At 36.9% G+C, this 19,274-nt stretch overlaps 1 long non-coding RNA gene across 1 annotated transcript in view; it reads right to left on the bottom strand.

Annotated features, from left to right (window-relative positions):
- Positions 1-19,274, bottom strand: part of LOC148130204 (uncharacterized) — a 156,086-nt gene that overhangs the window by 2,691 nt on the left and 134,121 nt on the right. Inside the window, exon 3 of the long non-coding RNA XR_015750095.1 lies at positions 48-106. This is a non-coding gene — a long non-coding RNA (uncharacterized LOC148130204). The remainder of the gene's footprint in view (positions 1-47; positions 107-19,274) is intronic.

Below are 19,274 nucleotides of genomic sequence, written 5' to 3'. Positions count from 1 at the left end.
GATTTCATCAAAGCTATCAAGCTGTCTGTTAGTTCAGTCACACCTACCTTGTAATTTTGTTCCGTTGAAGTTACTGATTGGAAAGGCCATGTGTAGAATATCTTCACTGTAGAGAAATTCAGACATCCAAGATGTACCATCAGCCTGCCCTTTATAGTTAGTGCTGTCATCATCCTCTGATACAGACTGAACACAACATGAATTATAAATGTAGCAAGATCTTTACCATTTAAAACACAAGTTTTATTGGCTTTTTCCTAACATACTACACCCCTTTAGAAAGCTCTTAAAAGCCATTTAATTTCCCTTCAAAAAGTCAATTTTCTTCATAGATTACCATGGTGTTCATGAAAGAGCAAAACCAATATAACAAACCAATTCATTTTTAGAATTGTATTTATGGCTCAGAGATTTGCTTCTACATTTTCAAAAGGATGCATTGCCCATTTCATATCACTAGGCTTGAAAACCATCTCCATTTCTTAGTAATACTGGTCCGGTTAAAAATCGTGACCAACTTTAGTAACTAGATGGTTTTAGCAAGCCACCCTTCTAAAGTTATTATCCAATTTCAAGTTTTAATCTTCAAATCATAATAACACTGTTTTAGTTTAGTTTTACTTCTAAAATGATATGTCTAAAGTTAAGGTATTTTAATAATACTTTTTCTAAAATAATACCATAATAGGTTGTCTATCATATGTTTAGACTTGACACAATCTCTTTATGTGGACATAAAATCTTCTTCAATAATCTGTAAGTCCACCTTTACACATGTCCCTCCAATTTCCTATTTTTCTAATAATCATTAACAAATCAAATAAACCTGATTTTTCCATTGTACAATATTTAAAAATGCATATTTATATTTTTAAAAGCACAGAGTTGTTCTATTGGATTGAAAACCCAAAATAAAAGGTATGTTTAAATGGCAATAATAGTAACCAGCTTACCATAGTTTTCTTTCAGCCTGAGTTTGTAGTTGTAGAGAACAGAAAACTGATCAGATATACTACTGCCTCCTGGTTTTACTAAGTGCTTCAACACCAAGGACTGGAAAAAACCTAAATGCCAGCACTGCTTAGCCTTTTCCAGGCCAGGGATGCTGCATTACCTCAAAGCACAGCAATCTTCTGAAATTCTTCCAGGGAATCTAGCTGGCCAGATTCAAGCAACTGTCCAAGCCGACTTGCAGCAGCAATTACCTTTATTTGTTGGTCCCTAACACTCTCTTTGTGCCATGAAGGTTTATCCCTTCCGCATTTATCTCATTTGGATTGAAGTCAGAAGGTTACAGGTTTTCAATATGAGATCAAAGGCAGACATGTGATACAGAAAACATTTTCTCAGTTGTATTCGATCTCTCTGAGTTAGTACTTTTCTGGAAATCATACTGGTGTTTCAAATGTATAAATTGTAAAGTATCAGTGATTAACACACACAAACACCCATACAAACATGCTGTGTATATATGATGTACAGTATAAACAAATAAGACAATACTGCCATCTCCTACATGCTTTTTCACTTATTCTGCCTTCTCTCTCTTGAGGACCAGTAGTTCTCTTTGCAAAAGAAAGTGCTTAATAAAACTATGGCCAGACTGCTAACACTTGGCATTTGCTATGATAACAAATCAGAAATGATAGCATCATACACATTTATGAATATTTTGCTTCCACAGTCACAAACATCAGACATTGACTTCATAAAAAAAGTCTTTTAGAATCTCCCTGCTGTTTCCATAGTGATCTCTTTTTTTCTCTTTTATCACAGATTGGCTGAAGTACCGCTACACTTCGTGCATTAAAAAGCTTATCCTCACAACTACCAATGGGATAGCCCTGGAACTACCATCCAAAACAGAACAATACCTTTGCAAAAAAAAGCATCCATGATATTTTCTCATTTTTGACAGAATAGTATTGCAAAAATCTGATCGTGTCAAATAAAAACATACACTCAAGTGTACTTTCCACCAAAAGCTAGGACTTAGTGCTCATAATTCCAAACATAGCTATCACCAATGCATATCATGTTAAAGTTTAGGTGTCCTTTCCCTACACACACAATCCACACCCCCCCAAAAAAACTCTTTTAAACTTAGCCACATTTATAATGTTTATTTTAGTTTGATTTTTGTTTGCTTTTAATACGTTTCTAAAGAAAACTATTTAAAAAATGAATAATAGAACAATTTGGGGATATGACCACTGGGGCTTGGAATGCAAACCTTTATAAAAGTAAAATATAAATGAGGATTCTTTTAAAAACTTTGAATAGCTAGTATCTGTTACAGAAATCTTCGTTCATATTTCCACCCCAAAATATAATATATAAAGCTTTAAAAGAGCTTTAAGTTAATATAATATATATACTGAATGTATTGTAAATATATTAGACTTCCTGAATAATGTGATATAATTGTACATGAATTTCAGGCATAGTTTGTAACTGTCCCAAAGGACATCTTGTTTTAGAATATCTTACTAGAAATAATTTAAAATATGATCAATTGATTGCAAATAACACTCCTATAGTAATCATTGATTTGCCACAAGATTTAAAAATAAAATTGCTAATTTACTGTAAAAATTAGCTAATGTATCATTCATCTTCATTATTTTCAGATGACTAAGTGAGCAATTGAATTCTCCTTACATTTTCAAAAGAAGGAAATTTATATCAGATGGCCAGAAATTAAATTAAGTTTAAATATACAATAAAAGCTTCAACTTCTAATAAGAATAAATAATATATTTTTCATTTTTCTTCTGAAATACCTTTTAGACCTCAGAAATTTCCCAAGATGACTCAACCATCAGAGTAAAAAAAGGGTAAAACATAGTTTTGCACAAAATAGAACTGATGAAACGTAATAGCTGCGTAAAGTTTCTATGGGAGCCACTTTGGAGTAGTGACTAAAGGCACCAAGCTCGAAATAAGGAAAATGTAGGCTCTACTCCTTAAGTAAGCATAAAGCCAGCTGGGTGACTTGGAGCCACTAATTCTTTCTCAGCCATAGAAAGCAAAGGCAATCCATTTCCAAAAATGTTGCCAAGAAAACTCCATTGATTTGCCCTGATAATCTCCAGGACTCAAGATTGACTTAATGGAACAAAAAAAGAGGAGGGATTGATTAATAATATATAAATTAATAATATATAAAAATAAAAAATGTTTACCTACAAACAATTCCTACAGTGGCTTGTATTTAGCCATGTTGGCTGGACTGATGATTAAAAACATCTGGACTGTCAACTATCTGACTATTTTTCTCAATTATATCTACCAAGTTTACTAAAACTTGGATCTGCTTTCATCAGTTCGACCAAATGCATTGTTCATATTATAATAAAAATAACTGTTACGATGTTTTTCTAAAGAAGCATAACGTGATAAAATATTATTCAGAGCTTACAGCATTTGTAAAATATCTTTGTTAACCAGTGGATTAAACCATTTACAATGTTGAGTACACTGTAGCTTTCTATGTGAATTACAAATGAGAATGACTTAAAGATGGCAGTAGTGTTTGAGGTAGTTACTTCAGCTAAATTTAGACTTTAATAATCATTCCCAATTGCTGTTCCTATTATAAAACATTTTACAAACCCCTTTTAGTCATTATTAGTTTGGAAAACAAGTAGAGGGAGGGAAAATCAAATTATCCATTTCATAAATGTTAGGTTTTTACATGCTTTGAAAATTATTTGAAAGAAGTGCTTCAGTCCTTGTGCAAATATAAGCAAGGATCCTACCCTTTTTAGGCTTCCATGTGAGTATAAGAAAAATATACTGCTGCTTTAACTTTAATAAGTAGATTTCTTAGAACTGACAATGTTCTAGAATGTTCTACTTCGATAGCATTGATATTATGCATTTAATAGATAGCATAAGAATTCTACATTTGCACTCACATATGACCTAAAAACTTCTGAATCATAATCAAAGTAGAACGTAGAATAACAGAGTTGGAAGATACCTTGGAGGTCATCTAGTCCAACCCCCTACTCAAGCAGAAGAGTCTATTCCAAATATTAGCCTCTACCTGGGATCAAACTCACAGCTTCCTGATTGTGAGGTGAGAGCTCCACCTCTAAGTACACATAGTCTTCAAGATTCAAATAAAGAAATAGATGGTGGCCACAACTTTGTAATCAAAGACCTGCTCCTTTCTGTATGTTCCGCACTGCATATAAAAATGGGACAAGATCTCAATTATGCAATTGCACATATCATGTTAACTTTTTGACACACAGTCACGGCCTGATTGATCTAATAAATATGTTTTAAAAAATGAGTTAAACTTTTCTATTTTGCCACAAGACTGTTTTTAGTACATATGGAAATATGCTTACATTTCAGTATACGTGAAACTGGGAAGTTACATATTAGCTTTATTCATAAACAGGTTACTAATATAGTGTTTTTATATGGAAACCTGAATGCACAATTCAGTTTTCAACCAAAAAGCTCCAAAAAGATATTAGTATTAATCTCTCCTTTTGTCTTCAGATTTATTGTGAAGTAAATATTTGCACCAAAAGTAAAAATGTTGAACAATAGAAGATACTACAGTCTGTATATTCATGGCTCCCTTGGATTTTAAACCACCTAGTCTCCAATATAAAGACTATATAACCAACAAGTATTACTATGTCTAAATATCAGCCTTTTGCAACAATTGTATTCTATTGTGATGCTCTATGGAAGCCAAAATTGGAAGTAGGATAGGAAGAATATTAAGGCTTTTGAACTTCGATGTTGGAGAAGACTCCTGAGAATACTATGGATGCCCAAGCAAAGAAACAAATGGATATCAAGCAAATCAACCCAAAATTCTTATTCAAGGCACAAATAATCAGCCTCAAATAATCCTACTCTGGACATACTATGCAGAGAAGTGGCTTTCTGGAGAAGGCTCTATTGCTGAGAAATGCTGAGAAAGGTAGATATAAAGTGAAGAGGACAACCAGCAGCAAGGCACATAGACTAAGTTAAACACACAATGAGTGCATTATTGGAAGAACTGAAAGACCAAGTTAGGGAGAAACTTATGTAGTTGCTACCATCAACACTCTTATTTTTCTCCTTTGGTTTTGTTGGTAATTGTGGAGGGGAGCCCTTTTGCTTGGCTGACTGAACTATCTCAGAAAACCTTTGCCTTTCATTTCCAGAGCTTTAAAGCAGTTCCAGTGGCATAGCCATTCATTTAGTTTGCCTTCTCTTGTTAGCATGTATCCAAGTATTCCCACTGGAGTACCTTCTTCCTCCTTGGGTTCTCTTCTTGGCTTCCTTGTCTCTGTGCAACTTCTTCTATTGTCTTCTTTCTTCCATGAACATCTCCTTTTGCTGCCTTCATGAAGTCCTCTGTTTGGATATACAGTATCTATATGGTCTTCACTAGCCTCCATTATTCTTCTCCTTCAAAAGTAGGAAAGTTCTGTGCTGATTGACAAGTATGATTCACAATAAAATTATTTTCCACAGAAGGAAAGCCTAACATACAGCACATTTTTCCTCTCTCATCATCCACTTGAAACGTACTGATTTTTTTTCAATCTCTACTTAGTCATCCTTTCTTGAGATTTAATCTCTTCAGGCAACATATTTTCCCTAAACACATAAAATAAAGATGCTTGGGTAACAATACCAAGACAGGGTGTAGTAGATTATACACAACATGGACACTTTTTATGATAGTTGTATTCTGGCTCCTTCATAACCTTCTATTAAAAAATCTTTCACAAGTCGTGTATAAGTCAATGTATTTCATATTTGCAAAATGGGAAGCTTCCCAATAGCACATATTATGCCAGAAGAAAATAGTAACAATGATTCCTCTTTCTCTTCTGGCTCCATTTTTGTTGTTATTCGGTCTTATCAAAATACAAGAGTTGTAAAAAAACACAGTGCTTTGTCAGGCATGTTCATTCATGATTGGAATTCAATGATTAACTATACTTTAATGTTTCTACTGCCATCTGTATGTTTGGCTTTTACATAGCTTACATATTTATTTATGAAAAAAATCAAGAAATGTTTAAATTTATGCCAGATTATCATTGCCAAAGCATGCCTAGTCTGGAAGTTGTACGATAGATCCATGCCTGGTTCTACATATAAATGAAATAAGAAGCAGCTCTATTTATATTCAAATTAAGGGGAAAGGCACATAGAAAATTGCAAAACAAGAATTCCATCCTCAATAGGAAGATAGCCACTATACCACTATATAGCATTTGGTACACAGTGTAACGGCACAGGTAATAAATGGTGTCAGCTAAACTGCCCATGTAACATCACTACTCCATGAGCTGCACTCCATGGTTGACTGTATATTTCTAGGTGCAATTCAAGGTGCTGGTTGTCACTTTTAAAGTTCTATATGAGTATGGCTAAAACCACAGAGACTTTACCTCTATTTGTCTGACTAGCAGAAAAGGTATTTATAGTTGACCATGGGGAAGATATGAAAGCACTGTTAAGGGGGAAATGAAAGAATATACCATTAAGGAGGGACAAGAGATTATACAGTCCAGAAATAGATGGAAGTGTGAGGCAGAAATACAAAGTAATCAACCATCTTGATTTTTTTTAGTATATGATGGAAGAGAGAAAAACCTGGACAGGCTTGCTATTATACCTTACAATAAAAATTCCAGGAGTGTTCCTAGAATTCCATTGGTGCTTGTTTTGTTAACTTTGTTTGTCTTCCAGAGCTATCCCTAACATGACAAAAAAATGTAAAAACTATATATGTCTTCAATTCAGTGCAATGATTTTCTGCATATCAAGAAATTCCTTTAGGTACAGAACAGCCCTACGATGTCTCAGCATGTCCAGGAAGAGGAGAGGCATTGGATTGTTAAACAGAGGCTACACTTCTACAATGAAAGTTGTTTTTGAAAAGCCAGGTTTCAGCTAGTTTGCTGCACAGTATGTATGGCTGCTGCTTGACAAAAAGCAGTTATTTGAAGCTTTCAGTATAATAAGGAAGCTGTAGACAGTGGAGTTTTAAGGAACTAACATCCACAATAGAAAAACCAGCCAGAAACATCTAACTATCTCAATCCAAAGCAAAGGATTATGGCTTCATGAGGCCAAACAAAATTCCAGGAAATTTACTTTGCTATAAAATGAAGGAAAATCTTATAAAGTCCTCAGCAGAACCTTAGTTCTTCCTTCTGTGTCATCATCAATAAATGAACCGACCACCAAAGGAACATCAATCCACTTGCAAAACACTTCAGCCTGAATCATGTAGTTCAAGGGTGTCAAATTGGATTTCTACGAGGGCCAGATCACCATTGTAGTTCTCCATGGGCCGATGTGGGAGTGGGGAGGGAAAGACGGGATGGATGCCTCCTGCAGCACTTTGCTGGTCAAAACAGGACACAGGGGCATGCACAGCCCCCTCACACCTTGTTTTCGATCTTCAAGTCCTCCTGCAGCACTCTGCCAGCCAAAAACAGGCCACGTGAAGGCCTTCCTGTGGCCTATTTTTGGCCACCACCCATTTTGCTGGCAGAGGCAGTGTGAGCCGGTCCTTTGATATTTCAAGGCCAGCCCCATGGGCCACATTTAAGCACCCAGCGGGGTTTAATGATGAAAAAGTGGAGAACATTCAACAAATGATGATGAAGTATGATGAGAGATTCCAAAAACTTGAAGAAGAAGATAAACAAAGAGATAAGAAGATTGGAGACATTGATAGCAGATTAACTGTGGTTGAACAAGATAATAGTGGGATGCTGAGATGGGAGATGGACAGATCAGAATTTTATCTCAGATTCCAAAACATAGAGGAAGAAAAGGGACAAAACCTAGCTGAGATAATGATAGAAATCTTGGCTGAAGCTTTGGAAATAACTAAAGAGAAGATGATGGATGGAATAGATGAGGTTTATCGAGTCTTCACAAGATATGCAATGAGAAATAGCTTACCAAGAGAAGTTCACATTAGATTTACAAAGAAAGCCATTAAAACGCAAATATTGCAAGTGGCAAGAGAGAAAACGTTGAAATATAAAGATAAGGAGATTGTGGTTCTGAAACAAGTACCCAGAAGAGTGAGAGAGATGAGAAGAGAATACCAATTTCTGACCAAAATGTTACTTAAAAAAGAGGTGAATTATAGATGGCTGATTCCAGAAGGTTTAATGTTTACATGACAAGAACAGAGACATAGAATTGACTCAATTGAGAAAGCTGAATCATTTTACACAGAATTTTTTGGAGGGAAAGAGGAAGAGGCAGAAAAAGAAATCTCACTAATTGAATTCCAAGAGGACTGCCAAATGGCGATTGAAAAAGAAGAAGGTGCAGTTGGTGGAAAGGTGGAAGCCAAAGAACAACGTGAACCAAGATCTACGAGAGCTGTTAAACCTAACTACAAAATATAACCATGGAAGAGAAAAAACTGATTTCAATTAATATAAATGGACTTAACTCAGCTGTTAAAAGAAGGAAAACTTTTCATAAATTAGAGAAATTAAAATTTGCCTACAAGAAGTACATATCAAAAAGCAACATGAGCAATTGTTGATACAGCCAAAGTTAGGGAAAATATTTACTTCTTTGACACAATGCAAGAAGAGAGGAGTGGCTTTATACATTAAAGATATTATCCCAGCGAAACTGATCTATACTGATGACGATGGAAGAATACTAATGGTGGAAATAATGGACAATAATATGAAAATACTCCTGATTGCAATCTATGCCCCAAATGACAATCAAGAAGAATTTTATAAAAAATTACACATAAAAATAATTGAACTGGACTATGCTAATATAGTTATGATGGGAGATTTTAATGGAATTGTAGATAACAAACTGGACTATACAGCACAGAAAACAACAAAGCAAAACAGAAAGACTCTCCCTAAATCTTTTTTTTAAATGGTAGATGAAATAAACTTAAAAGATACATGGAGAGAAAGAAATGCTAAAACTAAACAATACACCTTCTACTGAAATAGACATTTATCATGGTCCAGAATAGATATGATATGGATGTCAACAGAATTGTTAGCTAATATTCAAGAAATAAATATTGAAACAAGTACTTGGGCAGATCACAATCTAATGACAATTAAATGGAAAGGACAAAGAAGAAGATCTAGATGGACACTAAATAATACTATATTAAAGGAAAAAGACTTCACACAGTGGATGGAGAAAGAACTGGCTTTCTTCTTTAGAGAAAACAAAAAAGAAGATACATCAATCCAGAATGTATGGGATACAATGAAGACATATGCCAGAGGCTTGATAATAGACTATACAAGGAAAATAAATACCATGAAAAGACTAGCCTCTAAGGCATTAGAGGATGAGTATAAAGGACTTGAAAAAGAGCTACAGAAAATGCCACAGAAAAAGGACATTAAGTTAAAAATGGATATAATCAAACATAAAATGGGTCTAATAGAAAAAGAAGAATTAGCACAGAAAATCAGAGGTGCTAAACAGAACTACTTTGAAGATGCAAACAAACCAGGTAGATGGTTAGCATATAAATTGAGAAAGGAGAAAGAATCAAGGAAAATATTGCAATTAATAGATGACCAAGGCCAAGTTTGCTATGGTAGTAAAGAGAAGAAGGAAATCATATGAGACTATTATGGGAAACTATACACACAAGAGAATATTGATGAGGAAAGAGTTAATCAGTATTTACAGAATGCTAATTTACCCCAGATACCTAAAGAGATTGAAACAATGTTAGAAAGCAATATAACGATGATGGAGTTAACTGAAGCACTCAAGAAGCAAAAAAATGGAAAGGCACCAGGCCCAGATGGACTTCCGGCAGAATTTTATAAAACACTACAAGAATCGTTGAATCTTCCATTGCTAGAAGTTATGAATGAAGTTATGTTAAAGAAGAAGATACCTAAATCATGGTCAGAAGCTTATATTACAGTTGTCCCAAAAGAGGAGGCTGATCCATTACAAATCAAGAATTATAGAGCTATTTCCTTACTAAATGCAGATTATAAATTTTTTGCTTCAATATTGGGAGAAAGACTTAAAAAATATTTAAACAATTTTATCCACCCTGATCAAAATGGATTTCTGCCAAAGAGACAAATTAAAGATAATATGAGAGTAATTTTTGATACTTTGGAATACTATGAGGCACACCCTGAAAAACAAATGGCTTTGATATTTCTGGATGCACAGAAGGCATTTGATAATGTGAATTGGCGATTCATGTTATTACAACTGGAACAGATGGGCTTTGCTAAAAAAATTATCCAAGCAATAGAAGCTATATATCATAAGCAAGCGGCAAAGGTAATGATAGAGGGAGAACTGACAGACTCTATTGATATAACAAAAGGAACAAGACAAGGGTGCCCACTATCACCTCTGTTGTTTGTGTTAACCTTGGAAGTGCTAAACAGAAATATTAGAGAAGTAAAGGATATAAAAGGGATGAAAATTAAAAAGGAAGAATTTAAGTTGCATGCATTTGCAGATGATCTGGTTTTCATTTTAGAAGACCCACTAGAAACAGCATCAAAATTGATAGAAAAGATAGAGGCATATGGAAAGGTGGCTGGTTTGAAAATAAATAAAGATAAGACAAAGATCTTGACAAAGAATATGCTATCAAGACAAAAGGAAGAACTGACAGATCTATTGAAAATTCAGGTCACGAATAAGATTAAGTACCTGGGGATACATTTGACAGCAAGATGCAGTACACTAAAAGAGAATAATTATATGTCATGTCTGAAATATTCTGAACACTGAAACTTTGGGTCCTGGTCACTGTTCCTATGATGTACACTGGCTCCAAATATATTACCAGGAATGGTCATTGATTGTTAACCCTTCTTGCTATATGTCAAAATATTTGCATCAAACCATTGACATATTTCAGTCTTTTAATAGCTAACCTTTTCCTTTATTATCATGCAATAGCTTTATATAAGATACCTAAGAAAATGGGCTGCAACCTTTTACAATTTTGACACTATTTTAATAATATTGATAGTATGTTGTCACAGAAAACCTTTCATATATTTCACATATTGATCTTGTATTTCACATAACATTTTAGGGTAGTAAAAATATTTTCTGCACTTTTTAACAATAACAATATATAGTAACAATAAACCTTGGTTCACAGCTAAACTTAAGCAGCTACGTCGTTCCAAAGAGGAAGCCTACAGAAAAGATGACAGGATGCTATAGAACCAGGCCAGAAACATATTAATAAGAGCAGCAAAAAGAAGCTACTCTGAAAAGTTAAAGAATCAATTCTCAACAAATGAACCAGCAAACATGTGGAAAACTCTTAAAAACATCACTGGCTTCAGCAAACCTCCTTCCCAGGCAGAAGGAAATCAGCAACTAGTAGCTGACCTGAATGTGTTTTACTGCAGGTTTGAAAAGAAACTACAGCCACCTATCTCCACAACCCACATCTCAAACACACCAATAACAACCAAGCCTCCTACAACTGGCCCCAATCTATTGGGCTCACAACCTCTGGTGATCACAGAAAAAGAAGTGCAAGATCTATTACACAGACAGAAGCCAGGAAAAGCACCAGGGCCAGACAAGATAACTCATTCTTGCTTAAAAGTCTGTGCTGACCAATTGGCCCCCAGCTTCACCCGAATCTTCAAGAGATCACTAGAGATGTGCTATGTTCCTTCCTGCTTCAAACCTTCTACCATCATCCCAGTGCCAAAGAAGCCCTCCATCAAGGAACTGAATGATTACAGACCAGTTGCTCTAACATCTGTAGTTATGAAAATCTTTGAAAGGCTTGTGCTGTCCCACCTGAAAACCATCACAGATCTGCTGTTAGATCCCATGCAGTTTGCATACCGAGCAAATAGATCGACAGATGATGCTGTTAACATGGCTCTGCATTACATCCTACAACACCTTGAATGTCCAAATACCTACGCAAGGGTCCTCTTTGTAGACTTCAGTTCAGCATTCAATACCATCATTCCAGACACTCTTCTAACTAAATTAAACCAACTAGCGGTACCTGAACACGCTTGTAAGTGGATCATAAGGTTCCTAACAGACAGGAAGCAGCAGGTGAAGCTAGGTGGAATCACATCCGATACCTGTACAATCAGCACAGGGGGCCCCCAAGGCTGTGTGCTATCTCCACTTCTCTTCTCCCTATATACCAATGACTGCATCTCAAATGATCCATCTGTTAAAATACTGAAGTTTCCTGATGACACAACAGTGATTGGTCTCATTTGAGACAACGATGAATCTGCATACAGGCAAGAGGTTATCCAACTTGCCTCGTGGCATAACCAGAACAATCTGGAACTGAACAAACTCAAACCGTAGAAATGGTGGTAGACTTTAGAAGAAACCCTCCCATACTACCACCTCTTACAATACTAGATAACACAGTATCAACAATAGAGACCTTCAAATTTCTAGGTTCTACTATATCACATGACCTAAAATGGACACCTAACATCACAAACATCATCAAAAAAGCACAACAAGGAATGTTTTTTCTGCACCAACTCAGGAAGCTCAAACTGCCCAAGGAGCTGCTGATACAGTTCTACAGAGGAATTATTGAGTCTATCATCTGTACCTCTATAACTGTCTGGTTTGGTTCTGCAACCCAACAGGACAGACACAGACTTCAGAGGATAATTAGGACTGCAGAAAAACAATTACTACCCACCTGCCTTCAATTGAAGACCTGTATACTGCACGAGTCAAAAAGAGGGCTGTGAAAATATTTACAGACCCTTCACATCCCGGACATAAACTGTTTCAACTCCTTCCCTCAAAATGACACTATAAAGCACTGCACACCAGAACAACTAGACACAAGAACAGTTTTTTCCCGGCTTCCGGTTTGAGCTTCTTCAGCGACAGACTGAAACCTCGTCTCTGTGAGGCTTCGATCCGTGCTCGCTGCTGGAGCACCCCGGGCCGGCTGGTTTCAGGGCTAAGCCACCCCGTATAGGTGGTGAAGAGGAGGGAGACTGCCTGCAGGGTTGAGGAGAGCCGCATCTCTCCTCCCCAGCTGGCCATTACTCCCTTTCCCGAAGGCAGTTGCAGTGGTGCTCAGAAATGGCCACCACAAAGAAGAACTCGACCGGAAAAGAATGTGCAGAAGGAAGATAAGAGGATAAAGTTTTGGTTGACCGGGTCAAACAGCAAAAGCAACAAATAAGGTACCCTGGAATTGAAACTATTAAAAAACAATAACATTGTTCCCTAAGAAGATTTTTAAGCTGCGAAGGAGAGAGAAAAGGAAAAGATTTGGTTTTTTTTCTCCTTTTCCTATACTGGCAGCTAAGAGACTTAAGTAAGAAATTGGAAAAAAATCCACTTTGACATCAATAGGCATTTAATGCTGAAAATAAAAAGTCAAAGGGATAATAAAGATTTCTGGATAATTAAAAGCTTTTGAAAACAGGAAAGGAGAGAAAAAGAATAAAAGGGCAGGATCTGGAATGGAGGAGACTGCCTGGAATTAAAAAAGAACTTACAGCAAAATCTCAACAAGACTTCCAAAAGATTAATGATTATTAATGATAGAACTGAACTGGAATGGAATGAGGGTTTATAATTACATATATTTACATTTTTTAAAAAAAGAATATAGTGTGTGTTATAAGAATGTACCAAGCAGAATTTGATTGAAAGTTATGTATTATGTATTATATTGAAGGTCATTATCTTAAGGTATATATTGAAGTTTAAATAAGAGTTGAATGGATGTAATTTAAAGATATAAAGGTGTCATACTCCAATTAGTAATACAGGAGAAAATTTGTTTAATGAGAAAAGATAATATGAAATTGAAACAGAACAGACAAAAGTATAAATATAATGATTTGAATTGAGATGAGATAATCAAAATAAAATTGAGAAAATTAAAAGAGGGGAAAAACTATATAGAAAATGTAAAATAGTATAAGATATGGAATAGAATACAAAAAGGAGCATGAAATTGAGTTTTGTGTCTGGATAAAGAAATTCAACCCAGGACCATGCTATTTTCAAAAAAGATGTTTTACTTGTATTTTGTATGTGTGAAAACCCAAATAAAACTTTATTGGAAAAAAACAAAACAGTTTTTTCCCGAAAGCCATCACTCTGCTAAACAAATAATTCTCTCAACACTGTTCAACTATTTACAAAGTGTACACTACTATTACTGTTAATCTTCTCATCACTCCTTATCACCCATCCCCTCCCACTTGTGATTGTAAGACTGTAACTTTGTTGCTTGTATCCTTACGATTTATATTGACTGTTTCCTAGTATGATTTGATTGTTGACTGTACCCTATGACTATCATTAAGTGTTGTACGTTATGATTCTTGATTCTTAACGAATGTACCTTTTCTTTATGTATACTGAGAGTATTTACACCAAGACAAATTCCTTGTGTGCCCAATCACACCTGGCCAATAAAGTATTCTATTCTATTCTATTCTATTCTATTCTATTCTATTCTATTCTATTCTATTCTATTCTATTCCCCACTGTTATTGAACATTAGTGATACATTCTGCCAATAAGAATTTTCCTTTTCATTTCCCTTTTATTATACAAATTACCAGCAAGAAAGTAGTTCATTTTTCTATTTTTCTGATACAATGAAAAAGATGTGCCCTTTGATAAGACTTGTTCTTGGCAAAAAAAAAAAAAAAAAAGCCAGGCAATGCCACCAAAATGATGTATATAATAAGTGATTCCATTGCCCATCAATAGCTATTCTTTTGTTATACACGATTGAAAAAAGTTTTCATTTCTGCAATCTGTCCTATAGTCCACAAGCTAAGAGTGTGGCATGGGATGAGAAGTTGGATACTTTGTCATACCTTGAAGGCATCTGTAACTTGCAGATAAAAAAATTCCCCCCCCCCCGCCACACACACACACACACACACACACACACACACACACACACATATATATTTAAATAAAATTGACAGACCTACTCCAAGACTCCACATACAAACCCATAAACACAGACCCAACCACATATCTGGAAAAATTAACCAAGAAGAAAATTATAACCAGCCACATAAGCAAAGAGATCCAACACACGATTATACCCAGAGAGAAATCTTCCAGATGCCCCAAACTATACGGCCTCCCAAAAATACACAAAGAAGGCATACCTCTCAGACCCATAGTCAGCTCCAGAGGAGCACCACTACAAAACCTAGCCAAATACCTAGCAAAGCAGCTACAGCCCCATGCTGAAACAGCAGCTTCACATGTACAAAACTCATACCACTTCTTGGAAATGATCAAAGATCTACACGTGGAGCAAGAAGATCTGCTTGTAAGTTTTGACGTGGTTTCCCTATTCACTCAAGTCCCGATAAAAGAGACCCTTGAAATCATCAAAAATAAATACCAACCAGCCAAACACCTCATGGAACTAACAGAACACTGCTTAACCAACACATATTTCATATACAAAGGACAAAGATACAAACAAATAGAAGGAGCCCCCCATGGGATCACCACTGTCACCTGTCATTGCTAACCTGTTCATGGAAGAATTCGAATCCAGAGCCCTGGCCAATGCCATCCTCAAACCCAAACTATGGTTAAGATACATCGATGACACATTCGTGATTTGGCCCCATGGACAAGAAAACCTAAACAATTTCCTAACACACCTAAACAGCGCACACCCCAAAATCAAGTTCACCATGGAAACAGAAACAAACAAACAACTACCATTCCTAGATGTACTAATCTACAAAAAACAGATGGCACACTAGGACACACCATATACCAGAAGAAAACACACACCAACCGCTACCTCAACGCCCAATCCCACCACCACCCAGCACAGATAAACTCCGTGGCTAAAACACTAATTACCAGAACCAAACGCCTGGCAGACAAGACACACATTAAGGCTGAACTATGCACCCTGACTAAAGTACTGACAGCCAACGGCTTCCACAAAAGCAAAATCACCAGCTTGATCCACAAAAACACACTGAAACATAATAGAGACCCAGAAGATGAACAGACCTATGGAACAGCTGTCCTGCCCTACATAAGAGGTACTACAGACAAAATTAGTAAGGTACTACACAGACATCACATCAGGACTGCCTTCAAAACAGACAGAAAAATAGCAGCCATCCTTAGCAACCCCAAAGATAAAATTGACCTGGAAAACCAAGGCGTATACGAAGTCCCCTGTGCATCATGCCCGGCCACATACATTGGACAGACCAATAGAAGAATAAGTACCCGCCTGGATGAACACAAAAATGCAGTCAAAAAGCTGGAACACACTTCCTCACTAGTCCAACACATGGAAGCTACAGGTCATAGCATCAACTTCAATGGCACCAAAACCCTGGCCACTATGGAAAACCCTAGCCACAGAGTCATCAGAGAAGCCATAAAGATTGAAAAAAGACCAGAAAGCATGAACAGAAGAGATGATTCCACCAGGCTGTCAATCATTTGGAAGCCTGCACTCACAAACAAAAAAATCTCCACACCACAAGCCAGGCAAACACCTGGGCACAAACAGATCCCCTGATACCTCCAGCTCAAACACACCCCAACCAGGCACCCAGATGAAACCCAGCTTCCTAACTAATGATAGCCATCCATTTACCCGAAGCCAAGCTGCACTAAAGACCTCCATTAAAGTAACACAATGCTGCCAGCCAATCAAGATACAAAAAGAGCCAAAAAACAGACAGAAGATATCAGAAACACCCATCAAGCAGAACACAGCAAACTCCGAGACCAATAAACACAGACCAAGACTCCCAACCAATCAGGATGAAGAAAAACCATTCTGGCACAGCAATAGGCTGCCCCAAATTTAAATCTGAAACCACTGTAAAAGTCTGACCCACAGACGGACACAATACAGAAGCCTGATGATGGCAGATGAGATTCTGCTGAAACGTTGCTACAACTTTAAAAGAACTACAATGACGTGGGAAAATACCCAACCAAGCCGAACACCATACATGTAAGTACCCGCGAAAACTTAAGAAAACAAATATCAAACCTCTACGGGAGGAAATAAACAGCCAGATCAAAACCTACGAGAAACTGGAAATTAAAAGAGCAGGAATACTATGTGACCTCCAATTCCTACGCAGCTGCAGAGACAACAATACTACACCAACCTGCTTCAAATTAACATTTCATCAAAGCACAGCAGCCACTAAACGTATCCTGAAAAGAACTGAAATGGCTTTACTACGGAACGAGCTCCACAGTAAGAGATTCCGATTAGATCAGTTAAACAAAGATTTGCTAGCACTACACCTGGAACTGAGCAGCAAAATCCACCTCTACTTTGGGACAAGATAAAACAACTTACAACTTGGAGAGCTGATTCTGAAGGTATTTACAAACAGGAAAAATTATTGAAAAAATTAAAGAAATTAGAACATGACAAGAAAACCCCCAACAACTCACAACAACACCTGAAACAATTAGTGCACAACGTTTCCAACAGAGAACTCACCAAAACAGAAACAGATGTTCTAACCAAAGGATTCAATTATGCTATAGCACCCCAAAAATCCCCACAGAATCCATCATATGTGCAGTAGAATCCAGCCTAACTAAATTAAATACAGATGAAGCTGATAAAATAAGACACCAAGTTACCAATATCCTATGCACAAGCAAGCCACCCAAAAGCAACTTACAGAAAAATGAAATTAAAGCACTACAAACCCTGAAAAGAGATAGCAGCATAATCATCCTCCCAGCAGACAAAGGAAATGCCACTGTAGTAATGGACAGAAAAGACTACGAAACAAAATTGACAGACCTACTCCAAGACTCCACATACAAACCCATAAACACAGACCCAACCACATATCTGGAAAAATTAACCAAGAAGAAAAATTATAACCAGCCACATAAGCAAAGAGATCCAACACACGATTATACCCAGAGAGAAATCTTCCAGATGCCCCAAACTATACGGCCTCCCAAAAATACACAAAGAAGGCATACCTCTCAGACCCATAGTCAGCTCCAGAGGAGCACCACTACAAAACCTAGCCAAATACCTAGCAAAGCAGCTACAGCCCCATGCTGAAACAGCAGCTTCACATGTACAAAACTCATACCACTTCTTGGAAATGATCAAAGATCTACACGTGGAGCAAGAAGATCTGCTTGTAAGTTTTGACGTGGTTTCCCTATTCACTCAAGTCCCGATAAAAGAGACCCTTGAAATCATCAAAAATAAATACCAACCAGCCAAACACCTCATGGAACTAACAGAACACTGCTTAACCAACACATATTTCATATACAAAGGACAAAGATACAAACAAATAGAAGGAGCCCCCATGGGATCACCACTGTCACCTGTCATTGCTAACCTGTTCATGGAAGAATTCGAATCCAGAGCCCTGGCCAATGCCATCCTCAAACCCAAACTATGGTTAAGATACATCGATGACACATTCGTGATTTGGCCCCATGGACAAGAAAACCTAAACAATTTCCTAACACACCTAAACAGCGCACACCCCAAAATCAAGTTCACCATGGAAACAGAAACAAACAAACAACTACCATTCCTAGATGTACTAATCTACAAAAAACAGATGGCACACTAGGACACACCATATACCAGAAGAAAACACACACCAACCGCTACCTCAACGCCCAATCCCACCACCACCCAGCACAGATAAACTCCGTGGCTAAAACACTAATTACCAGAACCAAACGCCTGGCAGACAAGACACACATTAAGGCTGAACTATGCACCCTGACTAAAGTACTGACAGCCAACGCTTCCACAAAAGCAAAATCACCAGCTTGATCCACAAAAACACACTGAAACATAATAGAGACCCAGAAGATGAACAGACCTATGGAACAGCTGTCCTGCCCTACATAAGAGGTACTACAGACAAAATTAGTAAGGTACTACACAGACATCACATCAGGACTGCCTTCAAAACAGACAGAAAAATAGCAGCCATCCTTAGCAACCTCAAAGATAAAATTGACCTGGAAAACCAAGGCGTATACGAAGTCCCCTGTGCATCATGCCCGGCCACATACATTGGACAGACCAATAGAAGAATAAGTACCCGCCTGGATGAACACAAAAATGCAGTCAAAAAGCTGGAACACACTTCCTCACTAGTCCAACACATGGAAGCTACAGGTCATAGCATCAACTTCAATGGCACCAAAACCCTGGCCACTATGGAAAACCCTAGCCACAGAGTCATCAGAGAAGCCATAGAGATTGAAAAAAGACC

Source organism: Notechis scutatus, chromosome 6, assembly GCF_049901735.1.
Source record: "Notechis scutatus isolate UNSWTSFEM ecotype Mainland chromosome 6, rNotScu1.2, whole genome shotgun sequence".
NCBI lineage: Eukaryota > Metazoa > Chordata > Lepidosauria > Squamata > Elapidae > Notechis > Notechis scutatus.
This window is presented reverse-complemented; position numbering and strand designations above follow the sequence as displayed.